Consider the following 24,583-nt stretch of genomic DNA (forward strand, 5'->3'; position numbering starts at 1 on the left):
GTTAGACACATCAGTGAGAGAGAAACATCGATCAGCCGCCTCCTGCACACCCCCTACTGGGGATGTGCCTGCAACCAAGGTACATGCCCTTAACTGGAATCAAACCCAGGACCCTTCAGTCTGCAGGCCAACGCTCTATCCACTGAGCCAAACTGGTCAGGGCTTATTGCCATTCTTGAAAGGACTCTCCCACCTTCCCTTGAGCTCCCCCCTCTCCTTGAATCAATTCCAAGTTTCTCTCTGTAAGCCTGAGTTCTCAGGCATCACTTCCCTGTAGGTTTCTTTATTTAATGCATTGCCCATTCCCAGGGAAGCAGCATTTTACAGGGGACTTATAGTGATGGGATGTCAAAGAGGGTTGAATACGTGAGGAGAGACAACCTGCTTAGATAAACTATGCCGCTGACCTGAGATGGACTGAGTTCTCATTCCTTCTTCTTTCTAGTCTGCCCTTCTAACAATGTCAATGTCATTATTTCTACTCCCAGTGGGGGGCTGAGGGAGGAGCAGCATGCTTAGATCTCAACTTCAAGAGACTGTAACACCTCAGCAGACTTGTCCCTCCTCCTCCCCCACTAGCCAGCTCCTGCCCTTCCCCAGCCAGAGCTGATGCATCTGGTTTGGTCGAGTTTGGGGCCTAGTTCCATGAAAGGAGCTAAATTCCCTGGAGCACACTCTCCACTAAGACCTTCCCTTGGATTTTACAGTCCTCTGCTCCTGCCAACCTCCTCCCATGCTCCACTTCCAGAAGGGGAAAGCATATGGACTGTTATTTTTTGCCAAAACAGATTAGAAAACAGAACTTAGTTCTCATAAAAATTGCATGGTACCTGCTTCCCTTTTCTTACTGGCAATAAAAACGAAGCTCGAGTGCAGGGAGCTATCTTTCTTGAAGGAAGTATTTTTCATTCAGATCCAACCCCTAACTCTGTCATTTCTCACCTGCTCAAGAAACCTGATCACCAGGGGAGAGAACCACAAATAACTGAAATTATAATTTTGTTAAGGCTGTGTTTCATACTCAATAATATTCAGATTTTTTCACTGAAATCCACTGATAATTTTAGAACTTTCCTTATAGAGGAGGAAGAGAATTCACAGTATTTTTTTTTAAGTTTAGTTACTTGCTGGGTGAAATCTGAAAGTATTTAATTATTAGATTTATGCCTCAAGATAAGTTCAATGGTAATTACAGGATGTCTTCTTTTTTTAAGTCTAATTCCAAATAATTAAATCCCTAATACACTGGATCATTATGATTATAATTAGAATAAAGGTGTCTCATATTTGAAACCAGAGTTTGGCTTTTTGTTTAACCTTTTTGCACCTCATCAAAAGAGAATGCTTTGAAAAGATGTGTTTCAATCTCTCTAATGCTGCTTTAAAACAAAATACAAAATATAATTGTCTGCAGGAATGCTTTTCCACTGCAATATTGGCAGAGAGAAGGTGAGCCCTGAGCTTTCGGCTTGCTTGAGGTTCCAAGGCATGCTGACTTTTCTATTGCTATTTGTCATCCCCAGACGCAGGGAGAACTCAGACACTAGGCAAAAAGATGAAACAGATGCAGTGAGAATTTCCAGGCAATCAAGGAAGAGGATCTGTGATATAATCTATCTCCCCCATCCCCAATTTGTCAATCCTTTTCTGGGTAAATTTTCTGTGCTCCCCCTCAGTTAAAGATGAATGAATGAAGATGAGTTGCCATTGGGTAGAGTCCTGAAGGCCAGGGGAGGGGAGGGAGGAGGCATACACTGACTAGAAAATCTAAAACAAAATTCATGAAATAAGCATTCTAACTAAAGCTCGGTGAGACTTCTAATTAAATGCATGGGGACTGGCAATAATTAACCAAGAAAAAAAATGTGCTATCCTTTCTCTGTGTTGAAGAGGTTGTTGGAAACACTTGCTAAGATGGCTCAACCGGCAGATGAATTGGGCTGACCATCCTGCAGACATCTCTGCCCTCTGCTCTGGGATTTGGGATGTGGGGAGGATGGTGGTTTGTGGTTTCAAGGAGGAGCTACAGGGTGGGGGTTCAGGAAGGAGAGGAGACACACATCTTTTAAAAAGTAAGTAAACCACCCCCAGATGTCCTCCCCTGGCTGGGTGGCAGAGAGCAGAGCACTGCTTATTGGAGAGATTTGAAGGCTGAGGTGGGGTGGGGAGAGATGGCAGTGAGGGTATGAGGGGAGGGAAACAAAAAAAAACTATCAAGAGAAGGCCAGAGAGCAATCCTAATACTTAGAAAAATGTCACATTAAAAGCTCCAGCTGCCAGCGGCTGGAGGGAAAAGAGTTCCAGACAATAGCTGAGGGAACAAGTTGAATCTTGTGTTCATTCCTGTGGTTGAAACAAGTCTGTACAACCACAAGGAAAATTCCATTCTCCTCAGACCTTAACTCCCTGCTCACCTGAACTGCAGACACTTTTTTGTTGAAAGGCCCCTTAATGTTAGCAGTGGCGATGCACAAAGGCCCAGCAGCCCTCCTACCTCAGCCTTTCTCCCTCATGTTTGCATCCTCAGCACCCTGAAAATTACCCCCTTTCCTATGAGGGGCCTGGTGACCATATGGACTGACGCATAAAGAATAAAGCAGGGTTCAGGAAGAGGACCCCTTCCCATCCTTCCCAGCCCTCACCCACAGCCATGTTCATTTTCCAAACCTTGAAAGACATGGATGTGAAATGAAATGAGTCATTAATTCAATAAATGTTTGTTGAATGTCTCCTATGTTTCAGAGGGACCACCATGGCCAAGCAGTTGTTAAGAACTTCCAAGTCAGGAGGCACAAGAGACACGAGGGATCTTGTGCTGTTAATTGTGTGGTGAACATCGTGAGCACTATACACTGTGAGCATGGAACGTGCTATTTTCCTTTCCTTCTTTGGGGCTTTTACGGATCCAGCTGACAAGGGGCCTGACAGCTGGAGTCAGTCCAGCCAAGTGTCTTTCTTCCTCACCAGTAATCCCAACATCTGCTCCTTTATTATCCGTCCCAGACAAGCCTTAGGTCACCTCGCTCTGGTAACTCTCTTGTCAGAAGAGGGAGATTATCAGTAATTGTCCTGGGTTCAGGACAAGATGGGATCAAGTTTCCTTCCTTAAACAACCCCTCTGATTCCTAATTTAGGGAGGTCTGGTCAGCACACCCAAAGAGGGAGAGTCCACTCAGAGAGGCATGGGTGGTGGGAACAATCATGTCTCCCCACTGAGAAAATTGAACACCAGTAATCCAATCCTGGAGGGAAGAGGCCAGGGTGGTAGACTGTGGCACTTAACGAAGATTAGAATTTATTTATAGTCAAACAGAAAGATCTGAGACTTGACATGTTCTGTGGCCATCTTTAAAAAGATGGTTCCGGAGCTCCAGTGGCGCAATCGGTTAGTGTGTGGTACTTATAAAAAGATGGTTCCATAAACTCCCATATGTGTTTAGTAATATATAAAGAGAGCTATGGGAATTGATGAGTGCTCTCAGGGAGCTTACGGCAGTGGTGTGCTTACAAATTTGAGCAACCAGTTCTCCAAGGGAGAAAAAGGCCATGTTTTCTAGCTTCTGCCTATTTCCATGGTGTAAATACTCCCACAATGGTCAATTATAAGATACCAACATGAGGAGTCGGGAGGAAATGCACACAATGATATGAACTGCCCCCAGAACACCAATGTCTTATAGTCTAACACAAAACACACAGGCGGACTCTCCTGATCCACTGACTGCTTGGCATCAGTCGGAAAATCTTTCACCAAGACCCAGAGAGGCACACCTTTTCAGGAGAGCAAGAAAAATGACTGCACAGCTAAGTGGAAACTGTGCACGGTACCCGTACTTCCCCTTCTGGTTCCTCAGAAGCGCATTGAACCATGGGAGGTCAGAGTCTGCCAAGACCTTGGAGCTAATCAAGGCCAATTTCTCATCCACACAAGGGCGAAGGTGACACCAGCTTGAAGCTCAGACTCTGTCTGAATTTGTTATTCAATGACTTGCCCTGGGTACAAGCTTTCTTGCAGAACAGAAACAAACCCACAGCTCTGGCTGCCTCAGCCTTTGAATCATTGAAATAAGCTCTCTCTAGGAAGGAAAGAATTCCCATGCGAGGTAGCCCAGCAATAATTTCCTGGGCGGGAGAAGTGCCCCCGAATCTCTTGGGCAAATGTAATGGGACGGCAAAGTCTTTGGTGCTAAGGAGCTCCAGCTCCTGCCTGCCTGGAAGTCATGATCCCTGACACAATTATGAGCAATGAAAAGGCATAAGTCAAAGGAACATCGAGTAAAGCCAGGTTGAGGAAAATAACACATTGCATTTAAATATCCATATATATTTAATCTGTGTTTAATAATGCAAGGAATGCATTAGTCAAGGCTTAGGCAGATTCTGCATTGACGGTAAGTTACCGAATCGCCTGGCCTTCTGAAGTTTCCCAGCCTTGGCACCCCAGGGATGAAAACTTGGGGAGGAATCAAGTGTGTCATTGCAAACCTGGGCGCTGCAGGAATGCAAAAGGAGGGGCTGCAGAGGTGAGTGCAAAGTCGGGCTTGCGGCAGAGAACAGAACTTGGAATGAGCAAGAGAGACCCAAAGCTCCAGTCTCCGGACTCAGTTACTCCATTTGCCACCCTCGGCAAGGCAGGGCAAGAAGCAGAGATAACATCATGGAAGAGCAGAGGGAGTAGGATCAATATTCCAGTTGTTACTTTATCTAAGATCTCCTGTCCTGACCTTGGGCTTTAATTCTAGACCACCAAATGGGCAATGGCTGCCTGGACCCTCGAGGCAAGTCAGGACATATCCCCAGGAGGCCAGGCCCAGGCTCCAAGGCTCTTGCTGCCATCCGGAGGGGTGAACCAGATGAGTCTACTCAAGGATGAAGGAGAAGTTGTAAATATGCCCAATCTTTAGGGCAATCGTGGTCCAAGCTGGAAAGGGAATCAGTGGGGACCCAGTGCAGTATATGCCAAGTGGCAACCAGGACCTGGAGAAGAGAAACAGACTGAACTACCAAAAAATAGAATAAAATTCTCCTGCTTTGATTGATCATCAACCTGCACAGCAAGCATAAAGCTCCAAGTACTCTGAGCTGGTCATGACTTCCTTACTCCACTTTGGCCAACTCATTCCTCAGACCCTAGGGTCCCAAAACAGGCCCTAAGTCCTTCACAACCTCCACTGAGGCCATCTCAGGAACAAAGTTACAGCAGGAAATTATCTCAGACTATCAAATCCAATCTGCTGATTTTGCAGATAAGAAGACTGAGACCCAGAGAGGCAATGCACTCATCTAAGCTTACCCCATCAGTAAGTGAAGCCCAAGTCCCCAGAAAGCGCTGTCCCTCCTGGTGAGTCCTTAGTAAAGGAAGGCAAACCTGCATTAGATGCCAGGCACTGTGCTGAGAGCTTGACTATATATCACCTCCCAAATATTAAATGCTAACCAACCTCAATAAAAGTTTACATACAGAAAGTTTGGCTCTAATTCTGGTTTTGACACTTTTTAACTGGGTTGGCCACTGCATTTTCCCAGGTGTCATTCTGCCCATGTCACCTGTAGAGTTGCTATGTGTCATCCACCAAATCACAGAATGAGAATTTGCCTAGTCCCAAGCACGACGGAAGAGAAGAGGAGAAGAAAACCTAGACCAGGGAAGTGAATGAATGGGCCACTCACAAATGCCCGGGGGAAGCAGGCTGTGATGGAGGCCCAGATATGACCCACTCTATATTCTTGAGCAAGTCATGAAATATCTCAATTTCCCCACCTGTAGTTAGGAACTCCTCCTCCTAACTCTGTTCCATTAGAGTCATTCCATGTGTCGAAACAGTCCCAGTAGTCGCCAGAAAAAAAAAAATGTGGGAGATGCAAGCCTTCCTTCCAAGAACCAAGTCCCTATAGTTTCAAATTATCTGAAACTTCATAATCCCACACAGGGCTCCTCCCTTGGAGGGAAAACCAAATTACCTCCTAGTGTCTCTAGGTTAAGCACAACTTGAGGCACATGCTCATTCTAGCAGTTGACACTTGGGGGGGCGGGGGGGTGGTGAGGGGGGAACACCAAAAACAAAACAAAACATGAGCTCTGACTCACCAGTCATTTTAAGCCAAGTATTCTGAATTTGCTTAGGGCAGGAAAATGGCCAGGTGGGTGGGATGGGGAGGGGAAGGGAGGACCCACATAGATGATGGCTAAGAACTGTCCAACTCTGCTCCAAAAAGGCAAGTGTAAGGGAGATTCTCAGAACATATGCTCCCGTTCATGTTGTTGCACTGCCAGGAGCCTCCTAAATCACCGGGAAATGGCTGCTTTCTGCCTGCCTCGATCATGTATTATGGGGCATTAATAAATAATGGGAGGTTGTAGGACCAAAAGGCGGGAAAACCCAAAGGGAAGGTGATGGAGAGGCATAATTTAACAAGTAAATGAAAGAAGCTATTAAATCATAGTTAAATTATGCTGGCACCAGGAAAAAAAAACTTCCCGCTGCAAAATGCTTTCAATAAAATATTGAAATTTCTCTCCTGGCTGACAGCTGCATCTCCCAATCACGAGGATAGAAGTCTGTGGCCTGTGGCTGCCGTTAGATACTGAGCTTAGGCAGGAGCCCGGAGGATGGAGAGTTTCAAGGTGCCTCTCAGTACATACTTGTCCTAGAATGAGTCCACATTCACCACTTGATGCTACATCTGTGATCTAGCTATTGCTAGTGGCCAACTCATTCATTCTATGCCTGTTTCTCCATTGACTCCCTTTGGCATATTTTGGAGTTCCTGCCTTAGTTGAGGTTACCAAAGGTTTAAAATGTCACGCAAAAACAGAGGGAAAAAATCAGTCACAACTGCATGCCTCGCTCTATACTTTCTCAAGTACCATGATATGTATTAACACTGTGACCTTTGCTATACTGCTGTCAGGTAGGAGGTGAACTCTTTCAGTGGGGAAGCCATATCTTGTTCATCGTTGTGTGCCCAGAACCCAGAGAACTGCACACTTAATAGGGATTTAGTTGGCTGGCTGGATAGATGCATGCATAGAAGGAGAGGTGGGTGAATGAATGGGTTCCCACCCACAGCTGAGAGGCTCAGAGAGATTAGGTGACTGTCCCAAGACTGGGACGTTATAAGCAGCAGCCAGGCTTTCAGAATCTCACTGTGCTCTTCCAACACAACATGTTCTCTCTCTTCAAGGGCACACAGTAAACTAGATTAGAGACGGTAGGAGGGGCCCCTACACATTCACACAAGCCAAAAGCAGACTCATTTTCTCTACTGGAATTATGTCTTTGACTGTGGCATAGACTTTTGTTGAGCATTTAAAGGACCTCGGGGGTCTGTGTCTGAAGTAAGTTTCTGTTATCCTCTGGCAGAAGATCCGAACAGAAGCCAGGACAGGACACTTCCCAAGAAGACTCCCCACTTCCTCGTTTCAAGAGATGTTTGCTATGTTCTTGGCAGGAAAACTTGCTGCCGTTCAAGTTCTCAGACATGCTCGGGCCCTAAGCCCCAGTGGGAGAAGCACGTGTGTCAACACGCCAGGAGAATAAAGTCACAGGCGAGTAGATCTGTTCGGACAGGTAGGCTCAGCAGTCTGACAGGTGTGCAAGACACCCAAGCTACCCTGCATTTTAAGAATGAGCTACTTGCCCTAGCCGGTTTGGCTCAGTGGATAGAGCGTCGGCCTGCGGACTGAAGGGTCCCAGGTTCAATTTCGGTCAAGGTCATGTACCTTGGTTGCAGGTACATCCCCAGTAGGGGGTGTGCAGGAGGCAGCTGATCATTGTTTCTTTCTCATCGATGTTTCTAACTATCCCTCTCCCTTCCTCTCTGTAAAAAATCAATTGGAAAAAAAAAAGAATGAGCTACTTGGCAAACATATCAGGTAGTAGCTAGGGTCCCTGCTTGGTCAGGGGTACAGAGTTTGGTTGGAATGTCTTTCCAAACAGTGAAGGAACCTCTGAACCGCTCTCCAGGCAACAGCAGCTCAACCAGACTCTGCTTGCCTAGGAGAATCTCCAGTCCAGGAGAGAAGACAAGAAACTCACTTTGGAGGCCTGCACTCTCTAGCAATCATATGTATAGCAGGAAGTTTCTGCAGTGGCTTTATTTTTTTAAATAGATTTTTATTGATTTCAGAGAGGAAGGGAAGGGAGAGAGAGAAAGAAACATCAATGATGAGAGAGAATAATTGATTGACTGCCTCCTGCATGCCTCCTCCTGGGGATTGAGCCTGCAACCCAGGCATGTGCCCTTGACCGGAATCAAACCCAGGACCCTTGAGTCCACAGGGCAAGGCTCTATCCACTGAGCCAAACTGGTTAGGGCTCTGCAGTGGGCTTTAGAGTTAGAGAGAACCAGGCTCTACCACTTACAACCTGCTTCTTATGAAATTCTAAGCAATTTACATAATTTTCTCTATTATCAAGTTATCTATCTTTCTCTAGTTATCTATCTCTTTAAGCCTTGATTTCTTCCTCTTTTAAATAGGAATATTTGAACCTATTGTATCAATTAGTATTAGATTCGTCTACAAGTGAGAGAAACCCTAGATTCCCAAGTGACTTAAGCAAGATGTTAAAGTGAATAAAAATAATCTGGATGCAAGTAGCCTCAGATGAGCATGGTGGCTCCACAAATCATCAGGGAACCAGACTCCTATTATCTGGTTGCTCTACCTTCTTACACCACATGGTTCAAGATGACTTTGCAAGGTCAAGGCACTTTGTTTGAAGTCCAGTCATCAGGCAGGAGGGGACTGTGCCATCTCCCTTTAAGGATATTTCTCAGAAGCTCTGCATAACCCTTCTTCTTCTAGTCCACTGGCCAGAACTTAGTCCATGACCACAACGCTATGCAAAGGGTTAGGGAGCTGGAGACGGAGTTTTTAATTCCTAGTGCCCAGCTAAAACCAGAGGTTCAATTTCTTATTAAAAGGGGGAGGTGAATATTAGGGGAGGGGTATCAGCAGTGTCTCTCCTGTCTAAATTATAGGACAAAATGAAATGATGGTGGTAAATAATTTACTTCAGGGCCTAGCATGTAGGTAGTCTCTCCCAACAACAACAAAAAAATGTTTACAGGATTGTTAGATTCTAACTACATAGAAGCAAAGGATCCTGGCTCTGTGGAGATAACCACTCATTTGAGCTAAAAATTGCTTACCAAAAACATGTAAGAGCACTTACAAAGCAATCATCAAACAGGAACAAATGACACCGAGTTTGAAATGGGGGCAGGCAGTGGGAAGGAATGTCGGTGGAGAGTGGGTTAATAAGGCAGCTCTCCAGAGGATTGTGGCCGAGGCAGGTGGAGCACCTGGGACATTATTTATGATGCACTGAAGGCTGTCAACAGCATCCTTCTGGAGAATTTCGCCTGCAAGGGGAAGTCATTAAAAGAGAAGGCGCTGCCACACTGGAATGGACAAAGCCTTCCGGCTTCTAATCCCTCTGACCTCGTAGATGAATTTCTTTTTTTGTTGATCTTTCCTGGTCCTCAGTCATGGACTATTATTTATATGTTCAGCCCGGAAGCATATAGATAGTGAAGAGGCTTTGATGTCCAAAAGACTAGGGTTCAAACACCTGCTCCAGGGACCAACGCAACTGTGAGCCTGAACTTCCTCATCTGTGAAATGGAATACAGCACCTAACACTCTGGGCTATTGTGAGGCCAAAAGCTGATTGCCTTTGGGAAATGATTTAGCTCAGTGGGTGGCACAAAGCAAGTGCTCAGTGCAGAAGAGCTATTTTTATTGTGAAGCCTCTAACCAGAACCTAATCATTTTAAATAGAAAGAGAGCCCATCTCCTGCCCCTCTGGGCTCCCAGGGTCCAGCCCACACACTGAGAGCATTCATTAATGCCACTAAGCTTCCTGCCTTTGCTTGAAGAACTCTGCTCCCCAGGAGACACAAATACACAAGCTTCTCCCTCAGCTCATCATGGATGGAGCCAGCAATGGGGAGGGGTGGGGAAAATCTGCCCTACAAGGATCCACAAGATGGTTTAAGCCTTCTGCAAAGAGAGGGTCAGTGGAAGCAGGAGTGTGAATGACTGGCCACAGGGCCTCTTCCATTAGACTGTACGGGGGCTTGAAACGCATCATCCAAAGCACAGCTTCTTCAGTTTTCTTAAGACAGGACTACATATGTAAAGAGAGAGGTTACAATTTGTTCCTTGGAAAATGATATTTATGCAAAATATTAACTCCTATCTCATTGGGCGAGATGGCAAAGCCACAGCTTGTGAAAAAAAAGTTGCGTTTGAGGCAATGATCTGAAATCTCGAGAGAACTGAGCTCAAATCTTTGCATTGACCCCAAGGAAAGGAATGTTCCTGCCAAAGGGGGGATGACTATGAATGATTTGTTTCTCTTTCCGTGGGCCACACAAATGCATATTTTCATGCCTAATCTCACTCTATGTAACATGCACAAGATCAGACTAAAGGGAGATGAGATCAATATGAAAGCTGTCTGAGGTCGCCTCTCTTTAATACCTTTCTCATTTTCTTTAGCTGTAGAAATAGAGCTGACCTCTGTCTTTCAAACCATTGTTTTGAATTTTTTGACCAGGAAAGATTCAATTGAATTAGATGGGTCTGGAGCGATTATTAGAACCAGTAAATTTGGCTTGATGGACATACCTAGATAAACCATTTACACAAGGAAATCAAAACCGGACTCAGATTTTTACCCGGTGCTCTGACCTCTACTGGAGTTCTGACAGGCAGAATTTGGCTGAATATTTCTTAAGATGATACATAAAACAGTAAAATGCATATCCTAAGATACATATATAAATCAACATTTTCTTTGCTAAGAGGGGAAAAAACTGCCAAAAGAGAGAGAGATCTTTTAAAATATTTATAGGCATATTTTCCATTTGGATCCTTATTTGAATTTCATTCTCATTTAGAATACAATTCTGACAACTCCATCATTAATGCCAGCACTGGCAATATTCTATTAAAAAAGCACACCAATATGGCACAAAATCGAGAGGCAGAGAGGATTATTATATCATATTAAAGGAAGGGAAAGGAGAATTAAAATAAGAGACCTATCTAAAACTATCAGAAATGAAATTCTCTTTGGGATAAAATGGTCTCTTCCAGAAATGCAGCCATTTAAAATAAGATTACAGTGATACTTTAGGAGAACTAAAGCGGAATACAAACTCTCTCTCCCTGAATGAACTTGAATTTGCATACAATGAAGGGTAAATGAAAAAGAGGGCATATTTTTAGGCTATTAGACGGAAGCTTCTCCACTTTGCTCGAAATTTCTCACCACCATCTCTGGCACCAACACGTCGGGGGTCCATGTTAATGGTGAAAATTCTAGGTCCCCATCACTTAATCAGAATGTGTATGGGGGAGAGAGGGAGATTCTGTGCTTTAAACAAGCACCCCCCTGACCCCATAATTCTAACCCCACTGGTGTTTGAGAACCCCACTGGTAAAATTCTGTGTGCTCATAATATATATGCCAAGAGCAAATACAAACCCACTGCTTGGCGCCCACTGAGCTGAAAAGAATATTGACGAATGACAAGGTAGAATCAGGGTGGGACAAAGCCATGGTGATGTGGGAATGACCAGGATGGCTGCTGGGAACGGAAGTAGGTGGTTTTGTTTCTCAGAGACCTCTGAACAATGAGGATTGGTAAGTGGGAATACAGGCAGGTGACTGTCTTTGTAGAAGATCTGGGGACTGAAATCAGAGAGGAAAAGGGAAATGTCCGAAGGCTTGTGTCTGAGATGCAGCACATCTGGGTGGAGGAAGGTGAGACAGAACTGGTATTTCAAAATCACCACAAAGGAACAATGAAGCATCCAAAGGCTAAAGTTGATTTCCAACTCTGAAGCAAATCTTAAAGAATGCCAAAATAGAATGGAATTTTAAAATATCTCCCTGATCACAAATGATGCAAGCTTAGTTACCGGAAACCAGCCCTGCCCTCCTTCGGGTTCCTGTGTATGTCCTAGGGGACTGGAGGGGGCAGGGGAGGAGGGAAGGAGGGTTCTGCGCTTCTTCTGGAATGGGAACTGGAAATTCCATGACTCAAAGTAGCTGCATTGCAAAGGGACAGAGCTCTGGCTTCCTTTGTGTAAAGGGTTGGAGTTTAAATATAAACTTCTAAGGGTCCCTCCCCTAGAAGCCCAGATAAATTGACTTTCTTCCTGGAAGTTCTATGCTGTGTCCAGCTTTTAGTCATTCTGTTCCCTTGACCAGGAAGGACCTTCCTTGCCCCCGTATCTTACCTCAAAGTCCTAATTATCATGGAGGACTGATTCCAATTGTCAACTCATCCACCACACCCCCTTCATTGCATCCATCACTCCCTTCTCTCAGACCTGTGTTAGTGTTAGGTATCTGCTTATGGGTCTATGTTGAGGAGGTTCTTTGAGGTCAAGGACTACATCTGATTCACTATGTGTCCCTCTAGATACCTTCTTTCATGCACTAAACACATAGATAAATGATCCCTTCTCATCCTATACCTTTAATGGGCTTTGGGATATAGTTTACCCTAAACTAATAAAACAGCATGCAACAGACCCAACGAGAAAGAAATAGCCATGGGATTTCCTACTCCTTACAGCAGGATTTAAAGAAGACTGCTTCCATGTCAGCAAGCAAAAGGGTTGCAGTAAAGGGCTGCCTTTAACCGAAAACCTTTGTTGGAAAGGATCACATATTATTGAAGGTTAAGTCCCTGGGGCCCCTGTCTGGCCTTTCTCTGCTGTCAGAACTGCCCTTTCTCACAGTTGCATATGGACCAGATGCCTCATCTCAGTGTGCACTGGGAGGTCCACCCCATCCATAGAAGTCTCTCTATTGGTTGCCTATTGCAGGAGTTCCCTACTGACTAAAGTCATAAGGCAGAATAAATCAAGAAGATTAAAGGATTTCAAGTGTCTGAACGTGGCTCCTTTGTACTCTAGGAGAAGTTGGTCAGAAACTCTAGTTTATAGGCTTGTTTTTACCTAGAGCTTGGCTTTGAACTCCCAGCGAGCAAGTTTACATTAATAGGATACTGAAGCAAGAAAATGCAATTCCAGCTTTGCTCTTAGAGAGCTTGGCAATTGTCTGTGCCCAAATGGGAACTTAAGATGTCTCAATCTAGCATCCTTATTTCAGGAGAAACTGAAGTCAGAGAAAGAGACTTCTCCAAAGGCACATAGTCTCTCACTGGCAAACATGAGACAGGAGTTCTGAAGGTTTTCAACATCTCCAGCAGTCCCTCCCTCTCTAAGCAAAACAACACTTCAGTTTCCCTTAAGGAAGTATCCCAGATCTTCACATTCATTGCTATGAGAACACAACTTCCCACCTGGTTTATGGATGGGCCCAAAAAATCCCCTTCGTAAGAATGTAGTACAGGCACTACTCACTTGAACAAACTAAATGTGTCCTACTGAGGTGCTATAACTTTCGCTGCTCTTCCCTGCATGCCACCCCCCACCTGCCTCCACCTGCCTGTCTTCACACATCACCTTCTCAGAGAGCATTTCTCTAATATCCCTACCAACATAGTGCCTCCCATACACACACCCTCAGCTATCATATCTCCTTATTTTTCAACCTCCATGGTAATTATCATAGCCTGAGACTATGGTATTTATTTTATTGGCTGTGTTCGTGTATCAGAATGTAAGACCATGAGGTTAAGGACTGTCTCCGTCTCATTCTCTGTAGTATCTCCAGCACCTAGAAGACTGCGTGGTACGGAATTGGTACTTGGTGATTCCCTATTGTGTGAGTGAGCAAATGAATGAACTGAAAAGCAATTTAATTCTGGCTGTCCTTACAGATAAGCAGAAGCAGTCCGCACACCGGGGGAGGCAGGAGATGATATTTGATATGGCCCCAGGGACAAGTGACATCTAGAATATTAGCACTTAATGGCCACATTCTCTTAGTTCACTACAAATCAAGGGCGAAAGGAGATAATAATGTTGGGCCAACCATTTTGACCAAAATGATTTATTTAAAAAGCTGGTGTGAAATTTTAGTCCCATAGGAATACATCATGGCTAGCACTACACACCTACGCACACTCAAGCCCTCCTATTGCCCCCTTCCTATTAGATACCCCAACAAATGCTCTCAAACTAAAAATACATGACTTTGTTAAATTTCTCAGGGAAACCCATGCATCCATGGAACCCAAGAAAGCAGAGAGGCTGCTCTATTGGGGAAAATGGAGCCCCAAAACAATTATATGTGTCACTTTTCATGGGAAATATTTTCTGAGCCCACGAACTAGCAAAGAAATATTGAAAATACAGAGACTTTTCAACAGTATATCTTTTTTTCATAGACACATCCCCTCTGTGTCAGAGGTCCATCAGACATTAACATGTGAACAGCTTCCAACTTTGACAAAGAAAGAATGTTTTTTCATAAAGAAATGCTCACAATGCATTTTGTTTCTCATTAAGCACTGTACAAATCCAACTGTGGCGGAGAATTTAGAAGGAAACAGATTCAAACTCCAGTTTAATTTCCTTTTTCCTGTTTAGCTCCAAGCTCAGTATGCGATCTTATAAGTTGACAGGGGTAACATTGCACCTATTAGCACTCGTCAACCCAAAGTAGATTGTCTGGGTTTCAATAAATGTTTTTTGAATTGGATTTAGGTTGGTGAGAAAATAAATTAAGTCAGAAAGTCTTTGAAACAAATTACATATTGAAATGAACAGTTTGATGAACAACCCCACCCCCACCCCCAAATAAGACAAAAAGGGGGAAAGCTGAAGTCTTGCTTGTCGAGGCTGTGAGAATTTCTTCTGCTGTGACATCTGTGAACACTTTACAAGGCAACGTCCACAGTCTGATTTTTACAGTCCCTGTGCAATTGGAGTTTGCATGACATCTGGGGCTGTCTTTTTGGAGCAATTTCAAAGCTAGTGATTTCCAGTTTTTAATCACCAGAGCTCTTACTTATTTTCTACCATAGCACACTTGTCGATGCTTCCACATTTTTTTTTTAAATGGGAGCAGTGCAAAATGAAAATCAGGGTGAATTAGTAACTTGATCTTGTATCTGTCAGGGCTTGATGGCTCTTACCTGTTCTGGAAGTGAAAAGCCAAGGTGCTGACCTCACCGTGTTGGAAAAATTGAACACACGGCTGTTGTCAAGGACAAGACACTCTCAGTCATAAGAAGAAAGGGAGCCGGAAAGGCTAATGAGGGAAGAGGCCAGGCACTCACACAAGAACACAGTAGCCTGCGCCCTCTGCTCAGAACCCGGGTCGTGTCTGTGGCCACACGTGCTACATGCCGAAGGGGAGAAGGTACAGAAATCATTTTCACCCCTTTCTCCTGAGAAGGGAAAACACCTCATTTGAGCAGCCTGCTCCCGGGTGAGGGGATGAATAAGCACTTGTTTTTCATGTGGTTTAGTCAGACAGCCTGGTGTGCATGCAAGTAAGAACTAGAACAGAAGCTGCTTGTCTACAAATTCAGCCGGGCTTCCCCTGCCCGGGATTACAGGAGTTTCTGTTTGTTTGCTTGGTTGCTACTGTTGACTTCTTTCCCTATATTTTGGAGTAAACTATTAAACTCAGATAGATAGCAACCACTAGGCCTGTAAGGAGGTAAGTGATTTCCCCAGGGTCCCACCGTGAGTGAGTGGCAGAGCTAATCTGTACAAGACTTTTTTACATAAACCAAAGCAGGTGAGTTAGGGGTGAATGAGAAAAAGGGTCAAGTCGAGGACTTAAAGAGCTGCGTGGAATGGAGGGGTTTTGAGAGGAAATTGATGGATGGTGCTTTCAGTGGCCCAGCTTCCCCTCCAACTTCTGGCTTCACTGTTCTCCAAGCCCTACTTTACTTTGAGTTCCGTCTGGGCAAGTTCTGATCTCCTGGAATGCCATCTTTGCCTTTCTTATCTGGGAGCTAATCACTAAATAGCAGGTGGGAAGAGTCTGTTTTTCATCTCTCCTGCTCTCTCCCCTCCTCTCTTTTACTCATTTCCTTGGGGCTATGAATTTCTGAATGTTAAGCAGTAAACCTCCCTGATTTGTTCACACCTGGAATATCACTGTCTCTTTGTTTGGAAAGTGCGGAAAGGAGCAAGGGAAATCAAGAGAATAAGTGCTGTCTAAAGACAAAAGAGGGATGTCAGCATTTAAATATTAATGCACACACTCTGTGAGGCATGCACACATAGGCATATTTTAAACCAAGCAGTCTTTCTTTCAACTCCTCCATTCCCTGCTCATCTCCACTCCCAGCTGCAGTCTTACAAGACAAAGAATATTTACTGTGTGTCACTTCAGTTATCAGCGCCCCACGCAAATAGGTTGACAGAGGAAATAGGTGAAGTACCTTCACCAGCCTGTTTGGGGTTGAAATAACAACTAGCATGCCTAGAGGCTCCCAGAGATTAGCTTAGAATTTGCTCCTACAAATGTTGACTCTTGAGGGAAGCTGTCATCAGCCTCCCTGTCTCTGTGGGTGTTGGGGAGGTGCAGTTTCTTTAGCTGTGTCTTTTGTTCTCATCCTGGACTTTCTGTTTTGGAAAGGACTTCGGAAGGTCAACTGGTGCAGGCTCCCATCTTTAGTTATCATTTGTCTCTAAACCCAGAGACCAGTGTTTGTGGTCTACTAAACATTAAACTCCCTATGGAGAACATGGGACAAAATATTAGACACAAGAATATAAATTTAAAACCATGGTTTCCAATCCGTGGGCCTCAGGAACCCATGGGAACACCACACTGGCATGAATCAGTACCTACAGATTGGCTAAATAGCATGCATGACTCATGTACATATAGTCTGATGTATTTATTCATTCATTCTACAGCTAGTCATGAGGTGCCTACTTTGTGCCAGGAACTGTGCTAGGTGCTGAGTATACAATAGGTAGTAAACAAGTCAAAACAGCTCTGGCCTTGTGGAGTTTCCAGTCCAGTGGTTAAGACAGGCACAGAGCGTTACAGAAACACAGTGAGAGCAATAACTCAGATTTGGGATATTATATAGATAAGGTTGTGATTAATAGCATTCCAATTCCTTAAAAGGTGATGGCCTGTGATATTAAGCGTTTGTTCTACCAATGCATTCCTAAAGTGTTAAGTGTCTCTATCTGCAGGTCTATAAATTTTTTGAGATTAAAATGTGTTCTCCATACTAAAAAAGGTTGGACACCACTGACCTAAATCATCCCTAAGAGACGTCTTTTCTATCACGGATGAATGACTTAAATAGCAAGAAGTAGTATTTCACTAATATTTCAGCAACACTCACATGGACAGTTCTTCCCCATATCTGAGCTTGTGTAGTTTCAGCGAAAGTTAATCTCAGAGCTCTCTGGAATCCATCATCCCCTACTACCCTGGGGAACTTGGAGAAATCAAGAAAGAACATACCTATTGGTCTGGCTGGTGTTGCTCAGTGGTTAAGCATCGACCTAGGAACCAGGAGGTCATAGTTTGATTCTCGGTCAGGGCACCTGCCTGGGTTTTGGCCTTCCCCCCCAGCAGGGGGCTTGCAGGAGGCAGCCAATCAATGATTCTCTCTCATCATTGATGTTTCTCTCTCTCCCTCTTCTTTCTCTCAGCAATCAATAAAAATATCTATATATATAAAAGTCGATTATGCTAAGTGTCCGACCAATTGGTAGACCACCAGGGGGCAGACGCTCCAACCGGTAGGTTAGCTTACTGCTGGGGTCTGGTCGATCGGGACTGGGCAAGATGAGCTGGACACACCCTGGAGCCCTCCTGCGGTCCCTCCCCAGCCAGCCAACCTCCCACGGTCCCTCCTGGCCGGCCGGCCCCCATCGGCCCCAGTGATCAACAGCCAGGACAAGGGACCCTACCGGTGCACGAATTCGTGCACAAGGCCTCTAGTGGTTTATAAAAAAAAGAAGAAAAAAGATCATATCAATTGATACAGAAAAAGCATTTGACAAAAAAATGAAAAAAAGTAAGATACCCATTTGGTCAGAGATTTCACCTCCCAGGGGGCAGAGAGCTGCCCCACCTCCACCCTTGTTTTGGGTGAGGTTGGAGGTAAAGTCTTGTGGTTGAGTGTGGTATGCTGTGAAATAGCAAGCCTGGAGTCACGGGACGTGACTTGTTGCTCTATTAGACACCAAAGGTAATCTGCTGAAACAAAGAAATAAAGCAAAGATTATACGGGAAGATTTTCCTGTCAAGAATTATGGATGCAAAAATAACCCAGAGAATATAGGTGTATTTGGACAGGGACCAGACGAGACAATGGACAGGAAGACCTGTTAAACATGAATTCCCACTTGAATCAAAATAATCCACCAAGTGTAGGCCCGCAGTGGTGTCTCTGTTTGCATATTCAAGGAATATCAGAGGGACATTTTTAGTGTCAATTTTGTCTTAGATCATTTGAGCACTGAATTTACAAATCCCAATACAACGTGGTTCTTTACGTGGCTTCTTTTAGTAAATATCAATGTTCATTAAAACATAATTAAACAGTATGCTACGCTTTGTGACAATGGCCAGAACAGCAGCATGGGGGCAGGCCAAGATGTGCACGGAGCACGAGGTTTGACTCAAGTGACTGGATTTTATTCCCGTCTAATTTGAGTCTTCCCTTTGGCAAGTCACAGCCCTCTTATCTTTAACTCAGTTTCCTGACCTACAAAATGACACAAGTTATTTCCAGCTCCTAGAACTATGATTCCAAGTCCTCTACCAGAAGGGACTTCTTTCTTATAAAAGTCCCCTTAAAGTATCAGCTCACAAGTATCTTTCCTATAGACTTCTCACAGCAGGACAGAAAATCTACTGATTTGCAGTAAGCCTGCCTTGTGGGATAAGGTCTTCCCTGACAGACCTCGAGAGCATTTGCAGGTCCTCTACAAGTGACCCCATGCGAAGACCTATTTAAGGAAGGGGATCAAAAAGCCGAATGGTGAGGACAACTTTGGAGGTGGCCTGTTTATTTTGTGACTAGAAGCATAAATGCATGTATCATATGTCTCTCCACTTCCCTCCCCACCACCCCACTCCCACCATGGCCACCATAAAAAAGAAAGAAGGCAGCAGATCTTCAGCACAGGTAGAACTCATCCGCTTTCAGCCCTGGTCTTTCTCTGAGGTAAGAGCTTTATCTGCTGCCAACTAGACCTGTTGGTGTATGTAGCTGTAGCTGTTGCTTCATTATGACTCATCATGGCTTGCTTTGAGGTAGGAGCCATTGTTTCCTGGTGACCTCTGGCCTACTTCCTCCAAACTGCAGCAGAGGTAGTTATAGAGCAGTGGGGGGTGGAATGACTTTCCCTCAATGAGTCAATGGCTTTTTACGCCCTCCTGAGAAGTCACAATGTAGAAGTTCCAGAAAATACATTCTGCTAATTCCATAAAAACTTTTCATTAAAGAGTAAAGACTGGTCATTCAAAGCCCCCATGCTGTGTCCTTCGGAAATCAGGAGAGAAGAGTGCTTGCACTTGAAGTCAGTAAACCCATTGGACCAACCCCAGTGCAACAGACTGCTTACAGCTCCCAACCTTGCTGTTCTGTTTTAATCCCATGCCTGTTTCATGCTGCCTACTCTTTCTGGAATGCCCTGCCCCACTCCAGAGCTTCTCTTCACGGAGCTAACTCCTGCTTATCCTTAACTCAAACATCACTTCTTCCAGGAAGTCTTCTCTGACCTTCCATAGCTGCATTAGATGCCCCTCTTGGTTCTTAACTTAATGCCTATGTATAATTCTGACCGTATGGTTGTATAAATGCTGTCTTCTTCTCTTAGACTGTGACTTTCTTGTCAACCCAAAGAGAAATTTCATCTTTTTTCTCTCCACAGTTTTAATACAGGAAGTTTAGTGAAAAAAAAAAATGATCTAGCCCAGCCACACCAGGCAGTCCAGTCTCCTGTAGAGTGGCTCCTTCCTCACTGCCACTCTAGTCAAGAAAGGAGAGGGCCCCCTGTGGTGGGAAGCCAAATGACTTCTCAGTGGGACCCGGTAGGTAGCCGTGGTTTGAAAGGTGGCAGTCAAAATTAGTCCCTCCCAACAGGAGGGAGATGTCACTTCCTGGGGATTCAGACCCAGGCGGGGGCTTCTGAAGCGGGGGGGGGGGGGGGGGGGGGCGGGTTTCTGCTGCTTCTTCCCTCACCACCTCCCGTGGCGCTTCAGGAGGTTTCAAGGATTGTGTCTCCCAAAGGCGTCCCAGAATCTGACCAGTCATCACTGCGATGGCTGACAGTCATCCTAAAAGACCCTAACCAGCACTGGGAGCACTGATTTCACCCAGCTTCAGTGCAAGGAGCTCTCTTCACTCTTCGAGTTTATTTTATTTCCACCTCTTGGAAAAAAAGACCATCTTCTCACCCCCACCAGACTGCTAAGAATATTTATCTGCGTTTAAACAGCCCCTTATTAGAGCTCAAGTTTGTTTTAAGAAACTCCTTTTGAAATCCTCCCTCCATGAGAAGAGGGAAGCTGCCCTCAAGAGGCCCAGCCAGGAGGCTGGGAGCTCACCCAGCCATCTGGTCCCAGGTGGGGAGTATGCAGGACCTCGGAGTCCATGAGGACAGACATGGTGAGAACTCAATGCACTCAGCAGAGAAGTGGAGAGGGTTCCCAGATCACCTGTTGACCTCTGATTTGCTTTCCCGAATAGGCCCATTTTCTAAGGGCCCGTGCATGTTATGAGAAAGCCTGCCATCTGCCTCTGTTTGCTCTGATTTTGATCTTCTTCTTCAACATAGTGGGTGAATTAGACCCGAAGTTACAGATTCTTTGAGCTAGAAAGGGTCTAAGAAATCAGCTGGGAGGAGAAAGTGACTTGTCTATGGTCACACAGCAAGCATTCTTTAGTGTCAGAGTTAGGACTAGAACTAGGGCCCCTGACTCCTGCTTCAGGCTCTGCACTATGCTGTCACACTACCCAGCTGGCCTGCTCCCTGGAGAGTGTGAACTCAGAGAGTCTGCTTGAGCCCAACTAATTACAGCAGCTTGGTACCAGAGGTCTTATCTGTGAACCCCCACTTCCTCCTCTCCTCCCAACCCCAATCTCAGACTCCCAAACCTCTAGAATATTTGGGGCAAGCAAAACAAATCCGGTAGGCAGTGCTCTGCTCCTTAGGCATTCTTCTGGTCATTTTAGAAATTAAGACTTTCCCACCCACTTCTCTCTCCACTTTTCATTCACTTCCCAGCCCTGGCTCTGATTCCGTACCTGCTTTTCTGTTTCCCTGGCTACATGAGGCATTTCACACTGCCAAGCTTCTATATAGGCTGTTTCCTATGAATGCAAACATGGTACTTGGACATACGAATAAAATGTAATTTCGGTCATTGTGCTGTGCAGGTGTTGTTGTTTTTTTTCAATAAACCATATCCCTTGAACACATTTTCAAGCAAAGTGAAATACCAAGGAAAGAAGAATATGGCTATTTGCAGACAATGTAGGAGCCACTTAGACATAAATATTATAATAGAGGGACAGGCTGTTCTATATTATAACTGTTCATGTTAGTTCCCCTCTGGAACTAACTCCCGAAGGATTTCCATCATGTCTTTTTCAAGTTCTGAGCCCCCCTCACAACCTCATAGTGCTTCACAGATATGAGGATTTCTATAAATGTTTAAGTTGAATATTTTTTAAATATAGTGAGAGTCTACTATGTAATAGGCAGAGTACTAGATGTTTTCATAGCTTTAAAAAAAATTGATTCTCATGACCACACTCTATCAGTTAGTTATTGCCATAGTAATGATGATTTGCAAACCACACTGAAGCTTAGTATTATCACCTTCCATTATTTCTTGTGGGTCTACAGGTTGGCTCATCAATTCTGCTGATCTAGGCTAGGCTTGGCTGATCTCAGTGGAGTGTGTTCACATATCTATATTTGACTGGAAGGCACTTGGGGAAGGTGATCTAAGCTGGCCTAAACTTCGATCACCCTTTAAGGTGGCATTAAGGATTGGGGCCTCGCCATACAATTTTCATTGTTTGCAGGCCAGCCCAACCTTGTACTCATGGCAGAGATAGCAGGTTTCCACATGAGCAAGCAGAAGCCAGCAAGACCTTTTCAGGTCTAGGCCTAGAACTGGTACACCATCACTTGGACCACACTTCGTTTGTCAGAGCGGGTCACAAGGCCAGCCCCAGGTTCAAGAGCTGGAGAAATCGGTTCCGCCTCTTCTATGGAAGAAGCAACAAAGTCACATTGCACTGTGTTGAAGACTGTGGTCACTTTTGTAATCAGTCCACCCCATAAGTCCAATTTTAAGGTGAAGAAAGAAAATGGAGAGATTTATTTTAAATGTTATAAAATTGCATTGTGACAACGGTTGCCCAACTCTATAAATTTACTAAAACTCATTGAACTGCACACCAACAATGGCTGGATTTTATGGTATGTAAATTACCCCTTAGTAAAGCTGTTAAAAAATTTTAATGCACTGAAGATCATTCAACACATAATTCCAAATCTGCATTTAAATTCAGGTATTCTAGCACAAAACTCAGTAATCTATTCTATGCACTATATTTATCATACCTGACATATTAGATTCTCAAAACGGGGGAGTCTATGAGCTGGAAAAAAGTTTTACAGACTATTTTGTCCATCCCCTTTCCTCAAGCACTGGATGTGTAAGCACAGGTGCCTGATTTCTAATCTTAGGTTGAAAAATAGAAATAGCAGAAACCTGATCCAGGTGAAATATGCGCCTCATCTTTTCATATGCTTTTGGGATCCAGGGTGATTAGTACTGGAAAGGACTTGGTCCACTGTTCTTTCCATTTTAGCTCCTCTGATTTTTCACTGATCAGATCCTAAGTAGCCAAGTACCACGGTGCTTAGATTCTGCTATTAACATCAACAGCATTTTTGTTCTGTTTTATTACCCAGTGTCCAAATCAAAGTGTCCACATTTGGGCTGAGAATGGTTATATTCAAATGAAAAATCTCTGACATAAGGACTCTAGGAATAAGAGCATTTTTTTTAATGTGGATTTTTTTTTTTATTTAAGTGAATTTGTACAATGTCGTCCTCCTCCTGTAAGCATTAAGGTGTCTGTGAGGATGAAGAACAAATGGGAAGTGGCATGGCTTTGTCCTCTGCTATGGACTGGTTTCTGGAGCGAGAAAGAGTGAAATTCTGAGAAGATGCACCCACGCTCCCCATACGCAGAGCTTTGAAGAGCAAATGGAGCAGCTTTCATCACTCACACACAGACCACATCAAAAGCTGCTGGGAAGAATCACTCACCAGTGTCAGGCAGGGTCAGACAAGCATTATCAAACCCTCTTTCAAGATATTATGAACCAGAATGAGAGGTAAAGAGGAGTACCAAAAATAAGACCCGCGGAGGAAGGGAGGCAAATAAAGCAGAGAATGAGATGCACCGGCAAAGAGGATGAGGAGGGCAGAGAAAGAGAGAGAGAGGGAGGGAAACAGGAAGATGTATAAATAGATAGCAAGAGGCAAGGAGCAAAAGGCCAGAGCAGAAAGGATGAGGCAGCAAACAACAAAAACAGATCAACAGCTGAAGAGACGCAGAGAAAGGAGAGCTCAGAAGCAAAGTGGAGAGAAACAGCCTAATCCAGAGTGGAGGCCATGATGGCAGCCATCTGCCCTAAGGGTGCGTAGTCTCCATGGACCTTTGTTGAAAAATTAGCCAGAACAGCTCTATTTTCCACACCTCAGGAGCATCATCAAGTCTCAGGAAAGCAAAGACAAAGTGAAACACTCCAACCACCTCCCTCTCCGGCTCCCAAATTACTTTTTATCTACTATGAAGGGCTATTTGATCATCCCGGCCGGCCTCACGCGGGCCCTGAATATTGGCGGGAACAGTCATTAGAAGCCCAGCCTGAAGCCCACCCAAGCCCCCACTGGAGCAATTTCATCTTTTATTACAACAAAGCCAGGGCAGTCGTGTATCGGCTCAGGCCATAAATCTGCCTTCTTCATAGATCAAGTTTCGATTTTCCAACTAATTGGAGGGAAACAAATCCACTTCTGGGTCAAACCAAGCAAATGTATCCCTCTCTGTAAAGGGCCTGGCTGTGTCTTAATCAAAAGGTAAGGGCCCAGGTGCCTGAGTGTTCCAGGGTGGAGCTCTGGGGAGCCCAGGGTCAGTGGGAGGGTACCAGGTGCGAGAGAGGGGAGCCTGTGCAACAAGGAGGAAGATGGGAGGAATGGGAGATGAGGGGCTCTCTCCATAACAAACTCTGCTCATTGTGCTTTTCACCCCAAAAAGAGATGTTGGAAATAAAAAGGCATTAAGAAACAGGGTCCTAGCCCTGACCGGTTTGGCTCAGTGGATAGAGCGTCGGCCTGCGGACTGAAGGGTCCCAGGTTCGATTCTGGTCAAGAGCATGTATCTTGGTTGCAGGCACATAGGGAGTGTGCAGGAGGCAGCTGATCGATGTTTCTCTTTCATCGATGTTTCTAACTCTCTACCCCTCTCCCTCTTCTCTGTAAAAAATCAGTAAAATATATTTTAAAAAAAGAAACAGGGTCCTAGAGAGAGCCTGGCTCCTGGCACTCTGTGTCCATTTGTTGACATAAGGAAAATACTAGCAATGGTTTAATAGTGGCTCCCAATACTTCACTGCAAGGTT

This window comes from Myotis daubentonii, chromosome 18, assembly GCF_963259705.1.
Source record: "Myotis daubentonii chromosome 18, mMyoDau2.1, whole genome shotgun sequence".
In the NCBI taxonomy this organism is placed as follows: domain Eukaryota; kingdom Metazoa; phylum Chordata; class Mammalia; order Chiroptera; family Vespertilionidae; genus Myotis; species Myotis daubentonii.